Genomic DNA, 23,890 nt, shown 5'->3' with positions numbered 1-23,890 from the left:
AAACTCGTTGTTTTTGATAGCTGAGTAATATTCCATTGTGTAGATGTACCACATTTTCTGTATCCATTCCTCTGTTGAAGGGCATCTGGGTTCTTTCCAGCTTCTGGCTATTATAAATAAGGCTGCGATGAACATAGTGGAGCACGTGTCTCTTTTATATGTTGAGGCATCTTTTGGGTATATGCCCAAGAGAGGTATAGCTGGATCCTCAGGCAGTTCAATGTCCAATTTTCTGAGGAACCTCCAGACTGATTTCCAGAATGGTTTTACCAGTCTGCAATCCCACCAACAATGGAGGAGTGTTCCTCTTTCTCCACATCCTCGCCAGCATCTGCTGTCACCTGAGTTTTTGATCTTAGCCAATCGCACTGGTGTGAGGTGAAATCTCAGGGTTGTTTTGATTTGCATTTCCCTTATGACTAAAGATGTTGAACATTTCTTTAGGTGTTTCTCAGCCATTCGGCCTTCCTCAGCTGTGAATTCTTTGTTTAGCTCTGAACCCCATTTTTTAATAGGGTTATTTGTTTCCCTGCGGTCTAACTTCTTGAGTTCTTTGTATATTTTGGAAATAAGGCCTCTATCTGTTGTAGGATTGGTAAAGATCTTTTCCCATCTGTTGGTTGCCGTTTTGTCCTAACCACAGTGTCCTTTGCCTTACAGAAGCTTTGCAGTTTTATGAGATCCCATTTGTCGATTCTTGATCTTAGAGCATAAGCCATTGGTGTTTTGTTCAGGAAATTTTTTCCAGTGCCCATGTGTTCCAGATGCTTCCCTAGTTTTTCTTCTATTAGTTTGAGTGTGTCTGGTTTGATGTGGAGGTCCTTGATCCACTTGGACTTAAGCTTTGTACAGGGTGATAAGGATGGATCGATCTGCATTCTTCTACATGTTGCCCTCCAGTTGAACCAGCACCATTTGCTGAAAATACTATCTTTTTTCCATTGGATGGTTTTGGCTCCTTTGTCAAAAATCAAGTGACCATAGGTGTGTGGGTTCATTTCTGGGTCTTCAATTCTATTCCATTGGTCTATCTGTCTGTCTCTGTACCAATACCATGCAGTTTTTATCACTATTGCTCTGTAATACTGCTTGAGTTCAGGGATAGTGATTCCCCCTGAAGTCCTTTTATTGTTGAGGATAGCTTTAGCTATCCTGTGAACCCCATTTTTAATAGGGTTATTTGTCTCCCTGCAGTCTAACTTCTTGAGTTCTTTGTATATTTTGGATATAAGGCCTCTATCTGTTGTAGGATTGGTAAAGATCTTTTCCCAATCTGTTCGTTGCCGTTTTGTCCTAACCACAGTGTCCTTTGCCTTACAGAAGCTTTGCAGTTTTATGAGATCCCATTTGAAGATTCTTGATCTTAGAGCATAAGCCATTGGTGTTTTGTTCAGGAAATTTTTTCCAGTGCCCATGTGTTCCAGATGCTGCCCTAGTTTTTCTTCTATTAGTTTGAGTGTGTCTGGTTTGATGTGGAGGTCCTTGATCCACTTGGACATAAGCTTTGTACAGGGTGATAAGCATGGATCGATCTGCATTCTTCTACATGTTGACCTCCAGTTGAACCAGCACCATTTGCTAAAAATGCTATCTTTTTTCCATTGGATGGTTTTGGCTCCTTTGTCAAAAATCAAGTGCCCATAGGTGTGTGGGTTCATTTCTGAGTCTTCCATTCTGTTCTATTGGTCTATCTGTCTGTCTCTGTACCAATACCATGCAGTTTTTATCACTATTGCTCTGTAATACTGCTTGAGTTCAGGGATAGTGATTCCCCCTGAAGTCCTTTTATTGTTGAGGATATTTTTAGCTATCCTGGGTTTTTTGTTATTCCAGATGAACTTGCAAATTGTTCTGTCTAACTCTTTGAAGAATTGGATTGGTATTTTGATGGGGATTGCATTTAATCTGTAGATTGCTTTTGGTGAAATGGCCATTTTTACTATATTAATCCTGTCAATCCATGAGCATGGGAAATCTTTCCATCTTCTGAGGTCTTCTTCAATTTCTTTCTTCAGTTCTTATTGTACAGATGTTTTACTTGCTTGGTTAGAGTCACACTGAGGTACTTTATATTATTTGGGACTATTATGAAGGGTGTCGTTTCCCTAATTTCTTTCTCGGCTTGTTTCTCTTTTGTGTAGAGGAAGGCTACTGATTTATTTGAGTTAATTTTATACCCAGCCACTTTGCTGAAGTTGTTTATCAGCTTTAGTAGTTCTCTGGTGGAACTTTTGGGATCACTTAAATATACTGTCATATCATCTGCAAATAGGGATATTTTGTCTTCTTTTCCAATCTGTATCCCCTTGATCTCCTTTTGTTGTCTGATTGCTCTGGCTAGAACTTCATGAACTATATTGAAAAAGTAGGGAGAGAGTGGGCAGCCTTGTCTAGTCCCTGATTTTAGTGGGATTGCTTCAAGTTTCTCTCCATTTAGTTTAATGTTAGTGACTGGTTTGCTATATGGCTATTACTATGTTTAGGTATGGGCCTTGAATTCCTATTCTTCCCAGGACTTTTATCATGAAGGAGTGTTGAATTTTGTCAAATGCTTTCTCAGCATCTAATGACATGATCATGTGGTTATGTTCTTTCCGTTTTTTTATATAATGGATCATGTTGATGGTTTTCCATATATTAAACCAGCCCTGCATGCCTTTGATGAAGCCTCCTTGATCATCGTGGATGATTGTTTTGATGTGCTCTTGGATTTGGTTTGCCAGAATTTTATTGAGTATTTTTTTGTCGATATTCATAAGGGAAATTGGTCTGAAGTCTCTTTCTTTGTTGGGTCTTTGTGTGGTTTAGGTATAAGAGTAATTGGGGGGCTGGAGAGATGGCTCAGGGGTTAAGAGCACTGACTGTTCTTCCAGAGGTGCTGAGTTCAGTTCCCAGCAACCACATGGAGGCTCACAACCAACTGTAAAGAGATCTGATGTCCTTTTCTGGTGTGTCTGAAGACAGCTAGAGTGTACTCACATACATTAAATAAATAAATCTTAAAAAAAAGAGTAATTGTGGCCTCATAGAAGGAATTTGGTAGTGCTCCATCTGTTTCAATTTTGTGGAATAGTTTGGATAGTATTGGTATGAGGTCTTCTATGAAGGTCTGATAGAATTCTGCATTAAACCCGTCTGGACCTGGGCTCTTTTTGGTTGGAAGACCTTTAATGACTGCTTCTATTTCGTTAGGAGTTATCGGGTTGTTTAAATAGTTTATCTGTTCCTGATTAAACTTTTGTACCTGGTATCTGTCTAGGAAATTGTCCATTTTCTGCAGATTTTCAAGTTTTGTTGAATATAGGCTTTTATAGGAGGTTCTGATGATTTTTTGAATTTCCTCTGATTCTGTAGTTATGTCTCCCTTTTCATTTCTGATTTTGTTAATTTGTACACTCTCTCTGTGTCCTCTTGTTAGTCTGGCTATGTGTTTATCCATCTTGTTAATTTCCTAAAGAAAAATTGTTTGGTTCTGTTGATTCTTTCTATGGTCCTTTTTGTTTCAACTTGGTTGATTTTAGCTCTGAGTTTGATTATTTCCTGCCTTCTATTCCTCCTGGGTGTATTTGCTTCTTTTTGTTCTAGAGCTTTTAGGTGTGCTGTCAAGCTGCTGACATATGCTCTCTCCTATTTCTTTCTGCAGGCACTTAGAGCTATGAGTTTTCCTCTTAGCACAGCTTTCATTGTGTCCCATAAGTCTGGGTATGTTGTAGCTTCATTTTCATTAAATTCTAAGAAATCTTTCATTTATTTCTTTATTTCTTCCTTGACCAGGCTATCTTTGAGTAGAGCATTGTTCAACTTCCATGTATATGTGGGCGTTCTTCCCTTATTGTTGTTGAAGACCAGCCTTAGGCCGTGGTGGTCTGATTGCACGCATGGGATTATTTCTATCTTTCTGTACATGTTGAGGCCGATTTTTTGACCAATTATATAGTCAATATTGGAGAAAGTACCATGAGGAGCTGAGAAGAATGTATATCCTTTTGCTTTAGGATAGAATGTTCTATAAATATCTGTTAAATCCATTTGGTTCATGACTTCTCTTAGTCTGTCTACATCTCTGTTTAATTTCTGTTTACATGATCTGTCCATTGATGAGAGTGGGGTGTTGAAATCTCCTACTATTATTGTGTGAGTTTCAATGGTTGTTATGAGCTTTAGTAAGGTTTCCTTTTCGTATGTAGATGCCCTTGTATTTGGGGCATAGATATTTAGGATTGAGAATTCATCTTGTTGGATTTTTCCTTTGATGAATATGAAGTATCCTTCCTTATCTTTTTTGATGACTTTTAGTTGAAAATTGATTTTTTTTGATATTAGAATATCTACTCCTGCTTGCCTCTTCTGACCATTTGCTTGGAAAGTGTTTACCAGCCTTTCACTGTGAGGTAGTGGCTGTCTTTGTCTCTGAGGTGTGTTTCCTGTAGGCAGCAGAAATCAGGGTCCTCATTGCGTATCCAGTTTGTTAATCTATGTCTTTTTATTGGGGAGTTGAGGCCATTGATGTTGAGAGATATTAAGGAGTAGTGATTATTGCTTCCTGTTATATTCATATTTGGAAGTGAGGTTATGTTTGTGAGCTTTTCTTCTCTTTGTTTTGTTGCCTAGATGATTAGTTTCTTGTTTTTCCTTGGGTGTAGCTTGCCTCCTTATGTTGGGCTTTACCATTTATTATCTTTTGTAAGCCTGGATTTGTAGAAAGATATTGTATAAATTTGGTTTTGTCATGGAATATTTTAGTTTCTCCATCTAAGTTAATTGAGGGTTTTGCAGGATACAGTAACCTGGGCTGGCATTTGTGTTCTCTTAGGGTCTGTATGACATCTGTCCAGGATCCTCTGGCTTTCATAGTGTCTGGCGAAAAGTCTGGTGTCATTCTGATAGGTCTGCCTTTATATGTTACTTGACCTTTTTCCCTTACTGCTTTTAATATTCTTTCTTTATTTTGTGCATTTGGTGTTTTGACTATTATGTGTCGGGAGGTGTTTCTTTTCTGGTCCAATCTATTTAGAGTTCTGTAGGCTTCTTGTATACCTATGGGTATCTCTTTTTTTAGGTTAGGCAAGTTTTCTTCTATGATTTTGTTGAAGATATTTACTGTTCCTTTGAGCTGGGAGTCTTCACTCTCTTCTATACCTATTATCCTTAGGTTGATCTCGTTGTGTCCTGGATTTCCTGTATGTTTTGGACCAGTAGTTTTTTCCATTTTCCATTATCTTTGACAGTTGTCTCAATGATTTCTATGGACTCTTCTGCTCCTGAGATTCTCTCTTCTATCTCTTTTATTGTGTTGGTGATGCTTGTATCTAAGGCTCCTCATGTCTTCCTTTGGTTTTCTATATCCAGGATTGTTTCCCTTTGTTCTTTCTTCATTGCTTCTATTTCCATTTTTAATTCCTTCAATTGTTTGACTGTGTTTTCCTGGACTTCTTTCAGGGATTTTGTGATTCCTCTCTATAGGCTTCTACTTGTTTATTTATGTTTTCCTGGAATTCTCTCAGGGATTTTTGTGACTCCTTTCTGTAGGCTTCTACTTGTTTATTTATGTTTTCCTGTGTTTCTCTTAGGGAGTTCTTCATGTCTTTCTTGAAGTCCTCCAGCATCATGATCAAATATGATTTTGAAACTAGATCTTGCTTTTCTGGTGTGTTTGGATATTCCGTGTTTGTTTGGTGGGAGAATTGGGCTCCGATGATGCCGTGTAGTGTTGGTTTCTGTTGCTTGGGTTCCTGCGCTTGCCTCTCGCCATCATCTAGTGTTACTTTGTTCTGCTATTTCTGATAATGGCTAGACTGTCCTATAAGCCTGTGTGTCAGGAGTGCTGTAGACCTGTTTTCCTGTTTACTTTCAGCCAGTTATGGGAACAGAGCGTTCTGCTTTCGGGTGTGTAGTTTTTCCTATCTATAGGTCTTCAGCTGTTCCTGTGGGCCTGTGTCTTGAGTTCACCAGGCAGGTCGCTTGGGGCAGGAAGGTTTGTCTTACCTGTGGTCCCGAGGCTCAAGTTTGCTCTTGGGGTGTTGTTATGAGCTCTCCGCGAGGGCAGCAACCAGGAAGATCTGTGCTGCCCTTTCCGGGAGCTTCTGTGCACCAGGGTTCCAGATGGCGTTTGGTGTTTTCCTCTGGAGTCAGAGATGTGGGCCGAGTGTAGTCTCTTCTGGTTTCCCAGGCGTGTCTGCCTCTCTGAAGGTTTAGCTCTCCCTCCCACAGGATTTGGGTGCAGAGAACTGTTTATCCAGTTGCTCCCTTCAGGTTCTGGCGGTGTCTCAGACATGGCGGACTTGCTGTTCCTGTGCACTTATCCAAGGGAACCCAGAGGCCGTATACAGTTTCCGCTTGGGCCAGGGATGTGGACAGGGGTGGGCAGTGTTGGCAGTCTCTTCAGCTCTGCGGTCTCAGGAGTGCCCACTTGTCCAGGCAGTGAGCTCTCTCTCCCAGTGTGTTTGGGAGCAGTGAGCTGGACTGCCTCCTAGTCTTAAAGGGACAGTGTGTGTTTTCCACTTGAGAATCTGAAAATAATTTCTTTTTAAAAAGTGAATTTTGCCAGACATTGAAGCACCAATAGGTTGTAAAAATTTTTTTAATCCTGTCCCAGGGTTTCTATTGTGCCTTTCACCATTCAGCACCGAGGTAAAGCACACACACAGTCTTTATATTTACAATAAGCTTTAAGAGCACAGGAGCTGGGCAGATACCTTCCCTCTATGCTAATAGAATCTATTTTTCTACTGATAACCCCAAGTTATTACTCTATTTAATCCGGGCTTCACTTAACTCTAATTGACTAGCCCTCGGGGCCAGCTTTACTAACTCTTAACCCATGGCAGATTCTCCTTCCTTTTCTTGCACCTTCTTCTGCTCCTGGTTCTCTTCTGACTCCAAACAGGGAAACCTAAACACGACCTATGTCTCTTCTGGCCAGCTACTGGGCATTGGCATCTTGATTTACCACTCAGAAATAACTCAGGGCGCAGGGTCACAGGTCTATATCCAGCTTCAGGTCTTGGGGGCCCTATCATTGCAATAGACAGCAAGACCAAACCTCAACATATGGATCTCAAGCTTTGCCAGCTATTGCTTGGCTTTACCCCCATCTCTGCTCCATCCCCCCTCCCCGAATTTCTTGTAGACAATTTTATTTTGAGTTGAAAATTTTGTGGGTGGGTTGCGTTCCTATAGCTTCACTGCGGTTCCTGCTTGCCTACCTAAGGTGTTCTCTTCAGGTTCCATATCCGCAGTGCTGTGTGTCACAGCTAAGCCACCTACTCGGGTGCCTCCCTTATCCCAGGTCTCTATCACATCCTGAAGATGCCCTCCCTACCTCACCACCCCTGCTGGATGAAGATTTGAATTTATTCTCTTAGCCAGATAGCCATCTCTCCTGTCCCTCCCCACAACTGATCCTGACCATTGCAATTTCCCTCCCCATCTACTCTCTCACCCAGTGCCCTCCCTCCATCTGCCTCTTATGGCAAATTTATTTTCATTTTTAAGTGAGATTCAAACTTCCTCACTGTGCCTTCCTTTTTATTTTGCTTCTTTGGGTCTGTGGAGTGTAGCATGGGTAGCCTGTATTTTATGGCTAATATTTACTTATAAGTGAGTACATACCATGCTTGTCTTTTGGGGATTTGCTTGCCACACTTGGTATGATATTCTCAAATTCCATCCATTTGCCTACAAAATTCACGATGTCTTTGTTTTTAATATCTGAATAGTATTTCATTGTGCAGATGTTCTACATTTTTTTGTTTATTCTTCAGGTCACCATGAACTGAAGCTGGACTTCAACAAAAAGAGAAACACCAGAAAGCCTACACACTCATCAAAAGTGAATAATTCTACTCAATGATCTCTGGGTCAGGAAGAAATAAAGTAATTAAAGTCTTTCTAGAATTCAATCGAAATTAAGGCAAACATCCCCAAATTTATGGGACACAATAAAAGCAGTTCTAAAAGGAAACTTCATCGCACTAAGTCCCTTCATGAAGAAATTAGAATGTTCTCATACAAGTGATTTATATTGAAAGCTCTATAAATAAATGAGGCAAACACACCAAACAGGAGTAGAAAGGAAGAAATAATCAAAATCGGGGCAGAAATCAATGAGTTGGAAACAATGAAAACAATACAAAGAACCAAGGAAACCAAAAGCTGGTTCTTTGAGAAAATCAATAAGATACAAAACTCTTAGCCAAGTGAACCAAAAGACAGACGGTATCCAAATAAGCAAAATCAGAAATGAAAAGGAAGACAGAAAACAGAAACTGAGAAAATTGAAAGAATTATTAGGTCTTATTTCAAAAGCCCGTACTCCACAAAATTAGAAAATGTTAACAAAATGATGATTTACTAGACAGATGTCATGTACCAAAGTTAAATCAATCAAGGAAATTATTTAAACAGCCCTATAACACCCAAAGAAATAGAAATAGTAATCAAATGTCTCCCAACCAAGAAAAGCCCAGGGCCAGATGGTTTTAGTGCAGAATTCTAGCAGACATTCAAAGAAGAGCTACTTCCAATACTCTTCAAACTATTCCCCAAAATAGAAACAGAAGGAACACTGTGAGACTCATGCCATGAAGCCATAGTCACCCGGATACCTAAACCACACAAAGACTCAACAAAAAAGTGAACCTCAGACCAATATGTTTTATAAACATTGATGTGAAAATACCCATTAAATTTTAATATTATACATCCTAAATCTATTCATTTACCTGCAAATTTTAACTTCATTTTATCTTTAGAGTTGAGTAATATTCACTCATACACACACACACACACACACACACACTCACACGCACTCCTGTGAGTGTGTGTATCTAGTTTTCACTATCCATTAATATGTTGATGGAAAACTAGGTGGATTCCAATTATTTGGTGTAGTGATTCATTAATAAATAAGGGGGTACAAATACCTCTGAGATAGTGTACAATTTCTAGGAATAAAACAGCTGGGTCCTATGGTATTTCAGTTTTTGATTTTTGACCAATCTCCAAATTGATTTTCTTTTTTCCTTCCTTCTTTCCTCTTGAAATTTACTATTTCATTCATTTGCCAATATCTGGAATGGCAGTTTTATTTCTTTGGTGTTTAATTTCTGAAATTCTTTGTAAGTTTTGGATGACAGTCTGTGATGGCTAATCTTGGTTGTCATTTTGACTGTAGTTGGAAGTAACCAAGCCCAAACAGCTTGGCAAACCAGTCTTGATTAGGTTATTTGACATGGACAATGGACCCTAAATTTGGGTCAGGCCTTCTAGGGACAGCTCACATAAAAGGACACGGAGAAAGGAAGGTTTGGTTTGCCTGCTGTCCCTTCTTTTCTGGCTCCATCTACCTTGTTGCTAAGGTCTCCTTCCTTGGTTGGAGAACCCACTTCTTCAGGTCCCCATCACAGATGAGAGCAGCAGATCTCTAGGAATCGTCAGGAGCTCCGGCACCAGACTGGGACAACTGAGACATCTTGGACAGAAAGACTGGCTCCTTGGCTTCCTATCAGGAGTCAGCCATGATTGTTTCTTTTGCTACACAGCATCTTTAATTCAATTAGTCCCGCCTGTTGATACTTATGTTAATTCTTTTGCTTTCGGTGTTTTGTTTAAAAATACTTGCCTTTCTCAATAGTTTGAAAGGTTTTCCCTTTGTTTCCTTCTAAAAGTTTGTATTTCCTGTCTTTGAAATATTAATATACATATTTATTTTTAATCCTTATATTGAGAATTGGTCACATTAAACAATTCCTTTAATAGAAAAAATTAAAACAGTATGAACCAACATATAATTAACACCACATATAATAACTCTCCAAGTTAGAAGAGCCCTACTTTTTAGATTCAAATTTGTATTTTATTGTTTTTTTTAATGAACGGATACAATAATTATTCACTGTATTCAATATCTCAAGCTAAATATAGATGGTTAATAGTCAACATTTTTCATCCTGTGACTTAATTAAAGCAAATGGATTACAAAACACTGAAAATCAGAAATGAAAATAAAATGCATAATGTAGGTGATTTATGGAAATCATCATCACTTTAATTACTGCCTAGTTAAAAATATTAAATTAAAATAAAAAGCAAAACAAATTAAACTGAAAGAAGGGATCATCTATGAAAACACTGAGTTATTTTATAGACACCCCTTCTAGACTGGGATAATTTTCAATCTGCTCAGTCATCACTGCCTGTCTGCAACTGGTCATTCTCAGAAAGCAAAATTTTCATCCACTAAAATAAAGACTATGACTAGGCTGAAGAACCAAATCAGAACTAAGAGCTCTTACTTCGTTTATGAAGGACACAATTTGACTTCCGAACATCTCTAAGAAAACTCCTAACCACCTGTCAGTCATGCTCCAGGGGTTTTATTACTCTCTTCTGGCTTCTGTGTGCACCTGCATTCATTCATGGGCGTGCATCTGCACATAGACACAGAGGTATACACATACATACATAGTTCATAATTTTTTTCTATTTTCTGTTCTTTTATTGAATATTTTCTTTATATGTCAAATGCTATTCCCTTTCCTAGTTTCCCCTCCAAGATACTCCCCATCCCATCTCCCCACCCCCTGCCTCCATGAGAATGCTCCCCCATTTACCCACCCTCTCCCTCCTGCCTCCCCACCCTGGAATTCCCATACACTGGGACGTCAGGCCCTCATAGGACCAAAGGCCTCTCCTCCAAGTGATGCCCTACAAGACTATCCTCTACTACATATGCAGCTGGAGCAATGGGTCTCTCCATGTGTACTCTTTGGTTGGTGGTTTATTCCCCTGGAGCTCTGGGGGGTGTGGTTGGTTGATATTGTTGTTCTTCCTATGGGGTTGCAAAGACCTTCAGCAACCTCGTTTTTTTTATTCCTCCATTGGGAACCCCATTCTCAGTCCAATGGTTGACTGTGGGCATTGTCTCTGTATTTGTCAAGTTCTGGCAGAGCCTCTCAGGAGACAGCTATATCAGGATCCTGTCAGCACGCACTTCTTAACATCCCTAATAGTGACAGGGTTTGGTGACTGCATGTAGGATGAATGCCCGTGTGTGGCAGTCTCTGGATGGCCTTTCCTTCAGTCTCTGCTCCACACTTTGCCTTTATATTTCCTCCTGTATTTTGTTTCCCCTTCTACGAAGGCCTGTAGCATCCACACTTTTGTTTTTCTTCTTCTTGAGTTTCATGTGGTCTGTAATTGTTTCTGGGCAAGAGCTTTTTTTTTTTTCTTATTAACTTGAGTATTTCTTATTTACATTTGATTGTTATTCTGTTTCCCGTTTCCGGGCCAACAACCGCCTAACCCCTCCCTCTCCCCTTCTATATGGGTGTTCCCCATCCCATACTCGTCCCATTACACCACCCTCCCCTCAAGAATCACAGTCAATGGGGGTTCAGTCTTACCAGGACCAAAGGCTTCTCCTTCCACTGGTGCCCTTACTAGGCTATTCATTGCTACCTGTGATGTTGGAGCCCAGGATCAGTCCATGTATAGTCTTTGGGTAGTGGCTTAGTCCCTGGAAGCTCTGGTTGGTTGGCATTGTTGTTCATATGGGGTCTCGAGCCCCTTCAAGCTCTCAATGGGTGTACCTTCTGCCTCTGTTTTAATCTTTGCCTCCCTATTCCCTGCCAGGGTATTCTTGTTCCCCTTTTAAAGAAGGAGTGAAACATTCGCATTTTGATCGTCCGTCTTGAGTTTCATGTGTTCTATGCATCTAGGGCAATTCAAGCATTTGGGCTAATATCCACTTATCAATGAGTGCATACCATGTGTGTTCTTCAGTGATTGGGTTACATCATTCAGAATGATATTTTCCAGTTCTATCCATTTGCCTATGAATTTCATAAAGTCATTGTTTTTGATAGCTGAGTAATATTCCATTGTGTAGCACCACATTTTCTGTATCTATTCCTCTGTTGAAGGGCATCTGGCTTCTCTCCAGCTTCTGCTGCTATTATAAATAAGGCTGCTATGAACATAGTGGAGCATGTGTCTTTGTTATATGTTTGGGCATCTTTTGAGTATATGCCCAAGAGAGGTATAGCTGGGTCCTGATGTAGTTCAATGTCCAAGTTTCTGAGGAACCTCCAGACTGATTTACAGAGTGGTTGTACCAGTCTGCAATCCCACCAATGATAGAGTAGTGTTCCTCTTTCTCCACATCCTCGCCAGCGTTTGCTGTCACCCGAGTTTTTGATCTTAGCCACTTTCACTGGTGTGAGGTGAAATCTCAGGGTTGTTTTGATTTGCATTTCCCTTATGACTAAAGATGTTGAACATTTCTTTAGGTGTTTCTCAGCCATTTGGCATTCCTCAGCTCTGAATTCTTTGTTTCGCTGTTAACCCCATTTTTTAATAGGGTTATTTGTCTCCCTGCGGTCTAACTTCTTGAGTTCTTTGTATGTTTTTGAATATAAGGCCTCTATCTGTTGTAGGATTGGTAAAGATCTGTTGGTTGCCGTTTTGTCCTAACCACAGTGTCCTTTGCCTTACAGAAGCTTTGCAGTTTTATGAGATCCCATTTGAAGATTCTTGATCTTAGAGCATAAGCCATTGGTGTTTTGTTCAGGAAATTTTCTCCAGTGCCCATGTGTTCGAAATTCTTCCCCATTTTTACTTCTATTAATTTGAGTGTATCTGGTTTGATGTGGAGGTCCTTGATCCACTTGGACTTAAGCTTTGTACAGGGTGATAATCATGTATCAATCTGCATTCTTCTACATGTGAACTCCAGTTGAATCAGCACCATTTGCTGAAAATGCTATCTTTCTACCATTGGATGGTTTTGGCTCCTTTGTCAAAAATCAAGTGCCCATAGGTGTGTGGGTTCATTTCTAGGTCTTCAATTCTATTCCACTGGTCTATCTGTCTGTCTCTGTACCAATACCATGCAGTTTTTATCACGATTGCTCTGTAATACTGCTTGAGTTCAGGGATAGTGATTCCACCTAAAGTCCTTTTATTGTTGAGAATAGTTTTAGATATCCTGGGTTTTTCGTTATTCCAGATGAACTTGCAAATTGTTCTGTCTAACTCTTTGAAGAATTGGATTGGTATTTTGATGGGGATTGCATTGAATCTGTAGATTGCTTTTGGTAGAATGGTCATTTTTACTATATTAATCATGCCAATCCATGAGCATGGGAGGTCTTTCCAGCTTATGAAATCTTCTTCAATTTCTTTCTTCAGAGTCTTGAAGTTCTTATTGTACAGATGTTTTACTTGCTTGGTTAGAGTCACACTGAGGTACTTTATATTATTTGGGACTATTATGAAGGGTGTCGTTTCCCTAATTTCTTTCTCGGCTTGTTTCTCTTTTGTGTAGAGGAAGGCTACTGATTTATTTGAGTTAATTTTATACCCAGCCACTTTGCTGAAGTTGTTTATCAGCTTTAGTAGTTCTCTGGTGGAACTTTTGGGATCACTTAAATATACTATCATATCATCTGCAAATAGTGATATTTTGACTTCTTCTTTTCCAATCTGTATCCTCTTGCTCTCCTTTTGTTGTCTGATTGCTCTGGCTAGAACTTCATGAACTATATTGAAAAAGTAGGGAGAGAGTGGGCAGCCTTGTCTAGTCCCTGATTTTAGTGGGATTGCTTCAAGTTTCTCTCCATTTAGTTTAATGATAGTGACTGTTTTGCTATATGGCTATTACTATGTTTAGGTATGGGCCTTGAATTCCTATTCTTCCCAGGACTTTTATCATGAAGGGGTGTTGAATTTTGTCAAATGCTTTCTCAGCATCTAATGACATGATCATGTGGTTTTGTTCTTCCCGTTTGTTTATATAATGGAGCACGTCGATGGTTTTCCATATATTAAACCATCCCTGCATGCCTGGGATGAAGCTTCCTTGATCATGGTGAATAATTGCTTTGATGTGCTCTTGGATTCAGTTGGCCAGAATTTTATTGAGTATTTTTGTGTCGATATTCATAAGGGAAATTGGACTGAAGTTCTCTTTCTTTGTTCGGTCTTTGTGTGGTTTAGGAATAAGAGCAATTGTGGCTTCATAGAAGGAATTCGGTAGTGCTTTATCTGTTTTAATTTTGTGGAATAGTTTGAATAGTATTGGTAAGAGGTCTTCTATGAAGGTCTGATAGAATTCTGCATTAAACCCGTCTGGACCTGGGCTCTTTTTGGTTGGGAGACCTTTAATGACTGCTTCAATTTCCTTAGGAGTTATGGGGTTATTTAACTGGTTTATCTGTTCCTGATTTAACTTTGGTACCTGGTATCTATCTGGGAAATTGTCCATTTCCTGCAGATTTTCAAGTTTTGTTCAATATAGGCTTTTGTAGTATGATCTGCTGATTTTTTGAATTTCCTCTGATTCTGTAGTTATGTCTCCCTTTTCATTTCTTATGTTGTTAATTTGCACACACTCTCTGTGTCCTCTCGTTAGTCTGGCTAAGGGTTTATCTATCTTGTTGATTTTCTCAAAGAACCAACTTTTGGTTCAGTTGCTTCTTTCTATGGTCCTTTTTGTTTCTACTTGGTTGATTTCAGCTCTGAGTTTGATTATTTCCTGCCTTCTACTCCTCCTGGGTGTATTTGCTTCTTTTTGTTCTAGAGCTTTTAGGTGTGCTGTCAAGCTGCTGACATATGCTCTCTCCTGTTTCTTTCTGTAGGCACTCAGTCTATGAGTTTTCCTCTTAGCACAGCTTTCATTGTGTCCCGCAAGTTTGGGTAAGTTGTACCTTCATTTTCATTAAATTCTAAGAAGTCTTTCATTTCTTTCTTTATTTCTTCCTTGACCAGGCTATCATTGAGTAGAGCATTGTTCAACTTCCATGTATATGTGGGCGTTCTTCCCTTATTGTTGTTGAAGACCAGCCTTAGGCTGTGGTGGTCTGATAGGGCACATGGGATCATTTCTATCTTTCTGTATCTGTTAAGGCCTGTTTTTTGACCAATTATATGGTCAATTTCGCAGATAGTTCTGTGATGTGCTGAGACAAATGTATATCATATTGCTTTAGGCTAGAATGTTCTATAAATATCTGTTAAGTCCATTTGGTTCATGACTTCTCTTAGTCTGTGTACGTCTCTGTTTCATTTCTGTTTCCATGACCTGTCCATTGATAAGAGTGGGGTGTTGAAATCTCCTAATATTATTGTGTGAGGTTCAGTGTGTGCTTTTAGCTTGAGTAAGGTTTCTTTTTCGTATGTAGGTGCCCTTGTATTTGGAGCATAGATATTTAGGATTGAGAATTCATCTTGGTGGATTTTTCCTTTGATGAATATGAAGTGTCCTTCCTTATCTTTTTTTATGCCTTTTTTTATGGCTCGTGGGTGGTTGCTGTTGAGCTCTCGGTGAGTGCGGCAACCAGGAGGGACTGCACTGCCTTTTCCGGGAGCCCCTGTGTACCAGGGGTCTCAGATGGCATTAGGTGTTTTCCTCTGGAGTCAGAAATGTGGGCAGAGTGTAGTCTCTTCTGGCTTCTCAGGCTTGTCTGCCCCTCTGAAGGTTTAGCTCTCCCTCCCACGGGATTTGGCTGCAGAGAACTGTTGATCCACACCCTTCAGGTCAGGGCAGTGTCTGGAGAGTGGGGGACATCAAAAATCCATTTCTTAAGAAACATTCATATCATCTGTAGTCACTTAAGGACACGTGGATTTGGGTCATCCTTTTCTGCCTTCATTTGGTTCTTATTTCTCTTCTTTCTCCCCTTACCAAAACTCTGTTCCTGCCCCACTTTCTCACTTTCCAATTGTAGGCCCTGTCCCATTCTTTGCCAGCCCTCACCTGCATAAAGACAACAATCCATAAACAAGGAAGCTGGAATGGTGGTCCAGACCAGGGAGTCTAGGCTCTGTTATTTGATGCCAGGTTCTGTGGGACCATATTGGTCTAGTTGCTTTGGAATTGTCTGGAATGCAGATTCTGAGGGAGCATTTGGGAACTCTGAGTTGCTGGAGTATCTTGCAATTGATTTGAAACCAGTTGGGACTATAGACTAGGAACAGAAAGCACAGTTAAGGAATTTAGGGGAAATAATAAAAACCTCTTTATTGGTTCTTTGTGAACTTCATGTCATGCACTGGACTGTTAGGTGTCATTTAGGAGAAACTAAGGCTGGCAGGTGGCCTTCCTGAAGGTGGCCCACCATTTTAGCAGATTTCTTAAAGATCAACATATAGATGAACTTTCATGAATTAATGTTGTTTAGAGGAATTAATGGTTTTATAAAACTCCTGATTTGATTCAACAATTTTAAGAAGAAAAATTTTTGTTTAATTTTATTTTTTACTTATTCACTTTACACCTTACTCACTGCCCTCTCCTGGTCACCCTCTCATAGTATCCTCCTCAGTGCTTCATCATCTTCTTCTCTGAGCAGATGGGGGTCCCAGAGAATTGTGTCTGGCACTTCAAGTCTCTGCTAGGTTAGGGGCTTAAGAAGCAAGCTTTAAGAGTTGGTCTTAGTTTTTTTTTGTGAGAAAGATGTAATAAAGTAGAATCAAGACTAAAATGTGCCCACTCCTCATAATAGTAAGTAAAGGCTCCATAATAAGAAATACAATGAGCTTTCATAATTACACTAAAAAGAGAAATAAGCTTGGGACAAATTTGTGTTCCAGGAAAACATTTAGGTCCAAGGATATAGCTACAGATGTGCACTGTAACTCAAGGCCATGTAAAAACTGTTGCTTTGAACTTATATGGAGTATATTAAAATGAAACACTGCTTTGAACTTAATATCAACATCTTTCTGTAACTCCCAATTTATGTAACATTTTATCTTTGAGGAAATCCTCTAAATAACTTTTTGTCTAAGATTGTATAAAAAGTCCAAGGAAAAGAAATAAAGTTGTTGGTTAAGTACTTTGGCTTGGGTAGCTCTGCCTTATCCATCCATCCATCCATCCATCCATCCATCCATCCATCCATCCATCCATCCATTTATCCAAATGTATATGTCTGTCTATATATACATGTGTAGTTAATCATGCATATATAAGCACACATGGATATTTGTGGAGCAAATGAGACAGGTGGTTGGGCCCAACAAAAATGTGAATGTGTTAATGTGTAAGTGAGAATGTAAATGAAAATATATGTATGAATTCATATTTGTCTGTCCTCTTCATATTGAATATAAAACACATCTTAATTCTTTTCCTTTTCGTTTTCTCTGGTTCACAGAGTTTACCAGCCATTCCAGTGAAGGGCTTCTGTCTGCCTGGCCCTACATGGGAACAATACTGATAAATCCTTTATCTAACCACCCACTCTTAGCAACAAGTGTCAGTAAATCCAGCTTCTGGCTGCAGAGTAACTTAAAGTCAAGATAGTTATATTATTATAGAAAGCAATTCAACTGTTGCCCCCAGCTTCAGAGAGGACCCTGCCTGGGGCTGGCCTCAGGCAATGCACCTTCCCCTCCCCTTAATTCCCACCTTCCACCTTTGCAACCTCTGCTGCTCAACAGAGAAAAATATCTCATTGTTGACTCAGTAGTGTGCTGCAGTATGTCCTACAGTGTACCCTTTTGTACACCTCTTTATTTGCAAGTTCATTACAATGACTCATTGGTCTGGTATGAAGCCTCTGGTTTCTGCTACTCTATTAATACTGGAATCTTACTGGGACTTCTCTCAGATATTCTGTTCCTGCCCTGTATCATGAAGATCCTATAGTTTTGGATTTGTTGGACAGCCTCTTCATGTACTCAGGCAGTTCATTGATGTTGGGACAGGTCAATTCAAAGTCCTGAATCTGGGCCTGAGAGGCATCCAACATGGTCAGCATACTGGCTCTCAGCTTTCATGCCCTTCAGACCAGCTCACTTGCAAACCCTGCAATCAGGGGCAGCTTTACCCTTCTGCCCAGTTGAGGGAAAGGGTCTGCTCAGGGTGCTGCCAATGAGGGATATGGCCAGCTCTTTGGTCTGCCACAAATGAGAGGGTTAAGGGAGAGGAAAATGTGTCTCTCCCTCACCAGCACCACTGTCCAGAAGCCAAAAGGCAGAGCCAGCTCATCTGTACTCAAGTCCTGTGCTTGGCTCTCCTGCAATCATATATCCAGGCCTAGCTCTCCTGTGCTGCTCAGGTGAAGTACAGGGCTTGCTTTCCAGAGTGCTGTAGCAGGTTAGGGGATAGGGAGGGCTACCTCTCCTACTCTAATGACCCCAGAGCTGGTTCTTGCACCTGCCACAAGTGGTGAGGGGTGAGGGGGAAGAAAGGTATCCTTCATTCATTCATGTCACCACAGAAAAATGAGTGATAGAGCCAGATCTTCCACACTTGCATCCTCAGGGCCAGGTCCCTCACAACTCCTGTAATTGTGTTCAGCTCAGCTCTCCTGACTACTGCAGCAGGAGGGTGAGGTCTGCTCTCCTGCTCTCATGCCTCTAGGGCCAGTTCTCCTATCATGCCCAGGTGAGGGGTAGGACCATCTCTGCACAGTCTTCACACAACGAAATATCCCTGGGTAGCAGCCCAGACCAAGGATATCCACCTGGCCTTTGATGGTAACAGAACCCTGCTACTGCAGGGCCATGGACCCAGATGTGCCCCCCCAGTGGCAGCACAGGTTCTGTGCTCATCAGGTGGCATCACCAGGTATCTACAACAGGCTGTTTCTCTCTACCTTGAGCCTTCAGTTCTGCTTTTCTTCATTGTGCTCACATCTTTCTGTTTCTCTTTTCTTTCATTTCTCCACTACTTACTTGTTTTTCTTAGTAGTGCCCATGGTCTCTGAGTGTCTGGGGTTATCCAGGAGTAGTCTCAGGAGTGCTGTACCCTGCCCATGCATTATGGTGCCACACATGGGTCATCTGCCCCCTTCTAGGCCTGCATGTTGCCAGACTGGTGTTCATCTCAGGCCAACTCTCGGTTTGGAGACTTGGTCCTGTACTGGAGGTAGTCTTAGGCTTCCTTTCTGTAGGGAATGTTACATTCATCATTTAGATATTCATAGGTCAGAACACTGAGTGTGGACATAGCCCCTGTCCACTCTGCCACCTACTGATGTACATGTGAAAGAGCAGCCACATCTACAATGGCTCTAAGGGCAGCAAGCAGGAAACTTTTTAAAAAATCTTTGGTGTACATATGAAATTTCCACACCCATGGTCCTGGTAGTTAAGGCGAGAAGACCAAGAAAAGGGAGAGAGATCCCATGCTCAGAAATAGGTGGAGAAATTTTAGGCTGTTGATTGACAGAAGTCAATTTGGAGTTCATTTGATCTGTGTGAGGTAGATTAAGTCCATTTATGAGAATTCTTAGATTTATAAAAAGGGATAAAATTGTTACATTTTTTGTAATCTTACTGAAATATATATTGTAGAAAGAGCAGTAGATTTATATCTTTGTGTTAAAGTAAAGTCAAACAATAGCATAGACAGAGAAAAAGAAATCTTAAACACCTTTTTATATATTTCAAATTCATAAATAAACCCTCACAACTTACTTAAGCTTCCACATCCTTAGACCTTAAGACACTACCTTAGACCATCTTACAGACTCTCGTGGGGTAGCTTTTATATTCTCAGGCTTATACTTGCATTTTATACCTTTGAACATTGTTTTAGATTTTATAATTCAAGCCTTTATAACTTGGTGAGTAGGAATACGAGGTAATCATACAGTGGAGGTGGTATTATTTTGCTGACATACAATGCAGGTTTGGGTTAAGTTCTGTTCAAAAGGTCTTATCTAATGGGTGAGAGTCAGATGGTTTTGAGGAAAGCATAAAAGTGATTGATCATTAGAGTGAAATGTTTGATGTAATTAGAAGTTTCTGTCTTGTGCTAAAAGACAAATATATAAGTTGTTTTCTGGGTTATATAGTAGGGTGGTACAGAGAGAGTGTGATGAATTGTAAGGGATAAAAAGGCAGCTTGACTGGCTGTCATGTTGGTGTGATTATTGCCTTTACTGATGATGGAGGGGTCTGCCTCATGTGCCTTGCAATGAACTCAGACAATTTGAGAAAACAAAAGTAAGACTTTCATGAGTATATGAAGAGTTAGTAATTGAGTGGTCTTTTGTGTTTGAACTCCTTGTTTCTTCCAGATGGTCAAGTGTGTTGAGGAAAACATATGTGGAGTCTGTATACTCCATCAATAATGTATGTTTGGCAATTTGGAAGACTCTGGTGAAGGCTATTCATAATTCATAATGTGTGAGGGTGAAGGAGGCCACCTTGATGATAGCATAATCTGGAACCACTGTGTGTCCTGCAACATTGTGGCCTCTTGGGAGAAGAGAGGGGCATATGTATAAAGAGTATAAGAATAAGTTGCTAGAGGAGCCTCTTTATGTGAGAGGGATGAGGGAGGAGATCATTGGGAGTCTCTGGATAGGAGTGAACAGGGTCTGTTAAATGTTGTGGTAAAGGGAAAACATGAAGGAATTGCATTAGGACAGGAAAGAAATGAGGTAATGAGTTTTTGATAAGAGAAGTTTGGAGGGATATAATCTAAGGGAGGAGGTTTGGAGTCCTTTGTAAGTTAGAGAGAGAGAGAGAGAGAGAGAGAGAGAGAGAGAGAGAGAGAGAGAGAGAGAGATATGAATACACTGTGAGGGGGAATCCCAGTTAGTTTGTTTGATTTAGAGATGAGCAGAGATTTGTGGCAAGAGCCCTTAGGCAGGGATGCCACCCTAGAATGACGTTTCTTAGATTCTGAAGAGGTAAGTTACAGGGGTAAACACCAGTACTAGAAAGTGTTCCAAGACTTACGGGCATTGCTCTTTGGAAGTGTAAAGATGGAAAGCTGTGCATAGATTTGGAGGCTGAGGGCCAGGGTTGAAAAGAGATTTTGTATGTTTGTTTAAGGAATTGCTTGTCAAGAAATGTTTATGCAGAAGCAACTTAGTATAGAGGATGTAGAAGTGAGTATCCAGAGACCCCTGAACAGAGGAAATTGACCCCCCCTCCCATGAAAAGCTGTTCACATTTTGTTGAGGGCAGAAATAGGCAAGGGGATTTTCAGTGAAGTGTTTATGGGTTGGAGTGAGAGAAATTCCAAGATTGGTGACTGTAGGAGAGGAGAGTTTAGCTTTGGAACCCCTGGAACTGAGGAAAGTAATGAGTGAGGCAGTATTGGCTGTCTGAGAGGGAAGGACTACAAAGGAGGAAGCTATTGACATATTGTAGCAGGCAGGAGAATATCCACATACTAAAGCAGGCAGGAGGTCATCCACATACTGTAGCAGGCAGGAAGGAAAAGGGGGAAATAGACCATTACCTTAGTGATTGCCTGGCCAGAAAAGGAGGGACTGTGTCTGAATCCTGGGGAAAAGACAATCCAGGTTGTTGGGCTTGGTAATTATGAGAATCTGTCCAAGTAAAGGCAAAAAAATGATATCAAGTATGAACATCTAGAGATATTGAAGGGGGAAAACACCTTTAAGGTCTAGGATTAAGAAGTGAGTAGGGTTTCCAGTAGTCATGGAAAATATAATGTAAGGTGGATAGGGACACAGGCAGTACTGATGAAGCAGAGGCCTTGAATAAGTGGAAGGTTCACTTAGGCTTTTGACTGACCATGGGAGTAATGTAGGTGAAGAGGTAGGATTTAGAATCCATTTAGTTAAAAGATATTGAATGATGAGTTGGAGGCCTCTGAGACTGGTGAAGTGTAAGGGGTTTTGGAGTTTGGAGATGTAGGCAGAAGGGTCTTTGCACAGAATATCAAAAAAGCTCATGAACAGAGAAGAAGGTCTGAGTGGAAATTAGACGGGCATAAGAGGGGCATGAGAGGGGGTGTTTGTGGGTAATCAAATAATCAAAATATGTTGAAAACATGTATAAAGTTTTCAAAGAATTTCATAAGGTTCACAGGATAAGATCATCTCCCATGTCAAAAAGTCTTAAGGAGTGACTGGGCTGACTCTGGTGACATCATTCTCATTTCAGTAGGATGGCCAAGCTGAGGACACTCTGGCAGCAATATCAAGTTACTTACCACAAAACAAACAAAATCTGGGACAGACTTCACAATGAAAACTTAGTTGCCACTCTAACTTTCTAGTGTATTTTACTACTCATTTCATCTTTAAGGTGAAATTCAACTTGCCATGAATGTTCCAAATGAAGAAGAAATTATGGTGAGCTCAAATTGAACCCAATTAAATATATACATATCAACCCACAGAATGGAGTTTTGTGAACAGTGATGAAGCCTTGCTTTGAAACTTAACATGAGAATTTAAAATCATATTTCAAGTTGTCCAGAAATATTGCCACTAGCTTGGTATTTTCATAAGTCTGTTTTGGTCCTTCAAATGGGATGCATAGAACTATAATCCTTACTTCAAATTAAAAGTATTTTTATCATGTCCCTTCATGACTTTTATGGGGTTTTATGGGTCATTTTCAGGCACAGATGCTCACACACTAGCATCACACTGTATTCATGCCACCACTTTTTCACAGCACATACACTTGTGAGCAACTAGCCTCAAGAATTGAACACAAGGGACTGCACACAGGGCTCAGAAATCTTAACAGTATACGATGCATTTTTAGACCGCCATGTTGATAGCTCATCACCGCTTGTAACTTCAATTCCTCTGGCTTAAAAATTTACTAAGATCAGAGCTATGTCCATCAAGCCATAGAGTGAAACATTTGTTTTTTAAAGCAACATAGAATATCCACCCTGATCCTTTTGTCCTCCTTTGTTAGTATGATAAATGCAAACCCAAATAAATGTTATTACTTACAGGTTTTCAGATAACACAAACATGGACCCTGCTCCACGGTTTTAAAAGATTCTCTCCAAATGGACTCTCATATAATTAAGATTATTTTATTCTGTAGGCTTTTGTTGCTTATCTGTGTGTGCACATATTGTATTAGTTATACACAGTCCCTTTCAGGGTAAACAATGAACATTCATTAGAGCTTGTGTAAGCAGTGTGCATCCCCAAACAGTAGCCATTCAATGTGGAGCAGAGAAGCCAAAATGTTGCATATCCATGGACCAGATGACTAATTTTTAGGCAATTAATACTTTTAATTTCATAAAGACTAAAGACTTTAATCCATAACTAAGACAAAACAACCTTTCTTGGTCCCAAAATATGAGAGGAGAAAGTTGAAAAGTATCTGAAATCCATGCAGCAGTGATAAGAAAGCAGGATCTGGTAGCTCTGTGGTTTTCTGGATGTACACACACACACACAAACACACACTCACACACAATTAACAATGTATGACAGTAAAACATGATCATGGTATATGAGGCAAACACTTGCCTTTAAATTTTTCTCTTGTGACTTCCTAGCAGTTGTCTAGTTGTAACTTTTCCTAGGAGAGTCAGAGTTAAGATTAATTCCTGAGAATGTTCAAAGAGATTGTTCTACAGTATGATCAATAGTCCCAAATATTAATAAGATGATGTTTTGCATTGCAGCATGAACTCTCATTAAGCGCTGTTACTGTGTGTTTAACAGTGAGTAAGAGCAGTATTATAACTGCTGTTAAGATAAATTGTGTCAGTATTGTTTTGAGAAAGAAAGAAAGAAAGACAGAAATACAGAAAGAGAAAAAGGAAAAAAGAAAAAAACAGAGAACAAGGGAAATCTTACCGGAATGTAAAAGGGTGTAAGAGTTAGAAAAGGACACACTTGTGTTTCCATCCAGTCACGATGGACATCCTGAGGTCTCAGGCCTACTTAACCACACCCTCCAACCTTGTACATTTTTGGTCTTTATCCCAGTTTAGCACATAGGAGGTCAATGTGGTGACAGCATCATTTTTAACCAAACCACAAAACTTCCTTAAGTAATATGACGCTGATCAGAAGCAGAGGTGCATAGGTTTAAAATGCCTGTGAGATCCCTGAGCCCACACATCGTTCATCTCCATCCAAGGGCTGTGTCTGCTCGGCCCTCCTCCAATCTGAACAGCCTTGCTGGGAAG

General features: G+C 40.1%; 1 non-coding gene across 1 annotated transcript; it reads right to left on the bottom strand.

Moving 5' to 3' along the window:
- Positions 1-18,904: 18,904 nt before the first annotated feature.
- On the bottom strand, positions 18,905-19,033 carry LOC120097258 (small nucleolar RNA SNORA17). Its single transcript, XR_005494487.2, has one exon. It is a non-coding gene; the product is annotated as a small nucleolar RNA SNORA17 (small nucleolar RNA).
- Between the last annotated feature and the right edge of the window lie 4,857 nt (positions 19,034-23,890).

Source organism: Rattus norvegicus, chromosome 15 (genome assembly GCF_036323735.1).
Source record: "Rattus norvegicus strain BN/NHsdMcwi chromosome 15, GRCr8, whole genome shotgun sequence".
Classification (NCBI taxonomy): Eukaryota; Metazoa; Chordata; class Mammalia; order Rodentia; family Muridae; genus Rattus; species Rattus norvegicus.
This window is presented reverse-complemented; position numbering and strand designations above follow the sequence as displayed.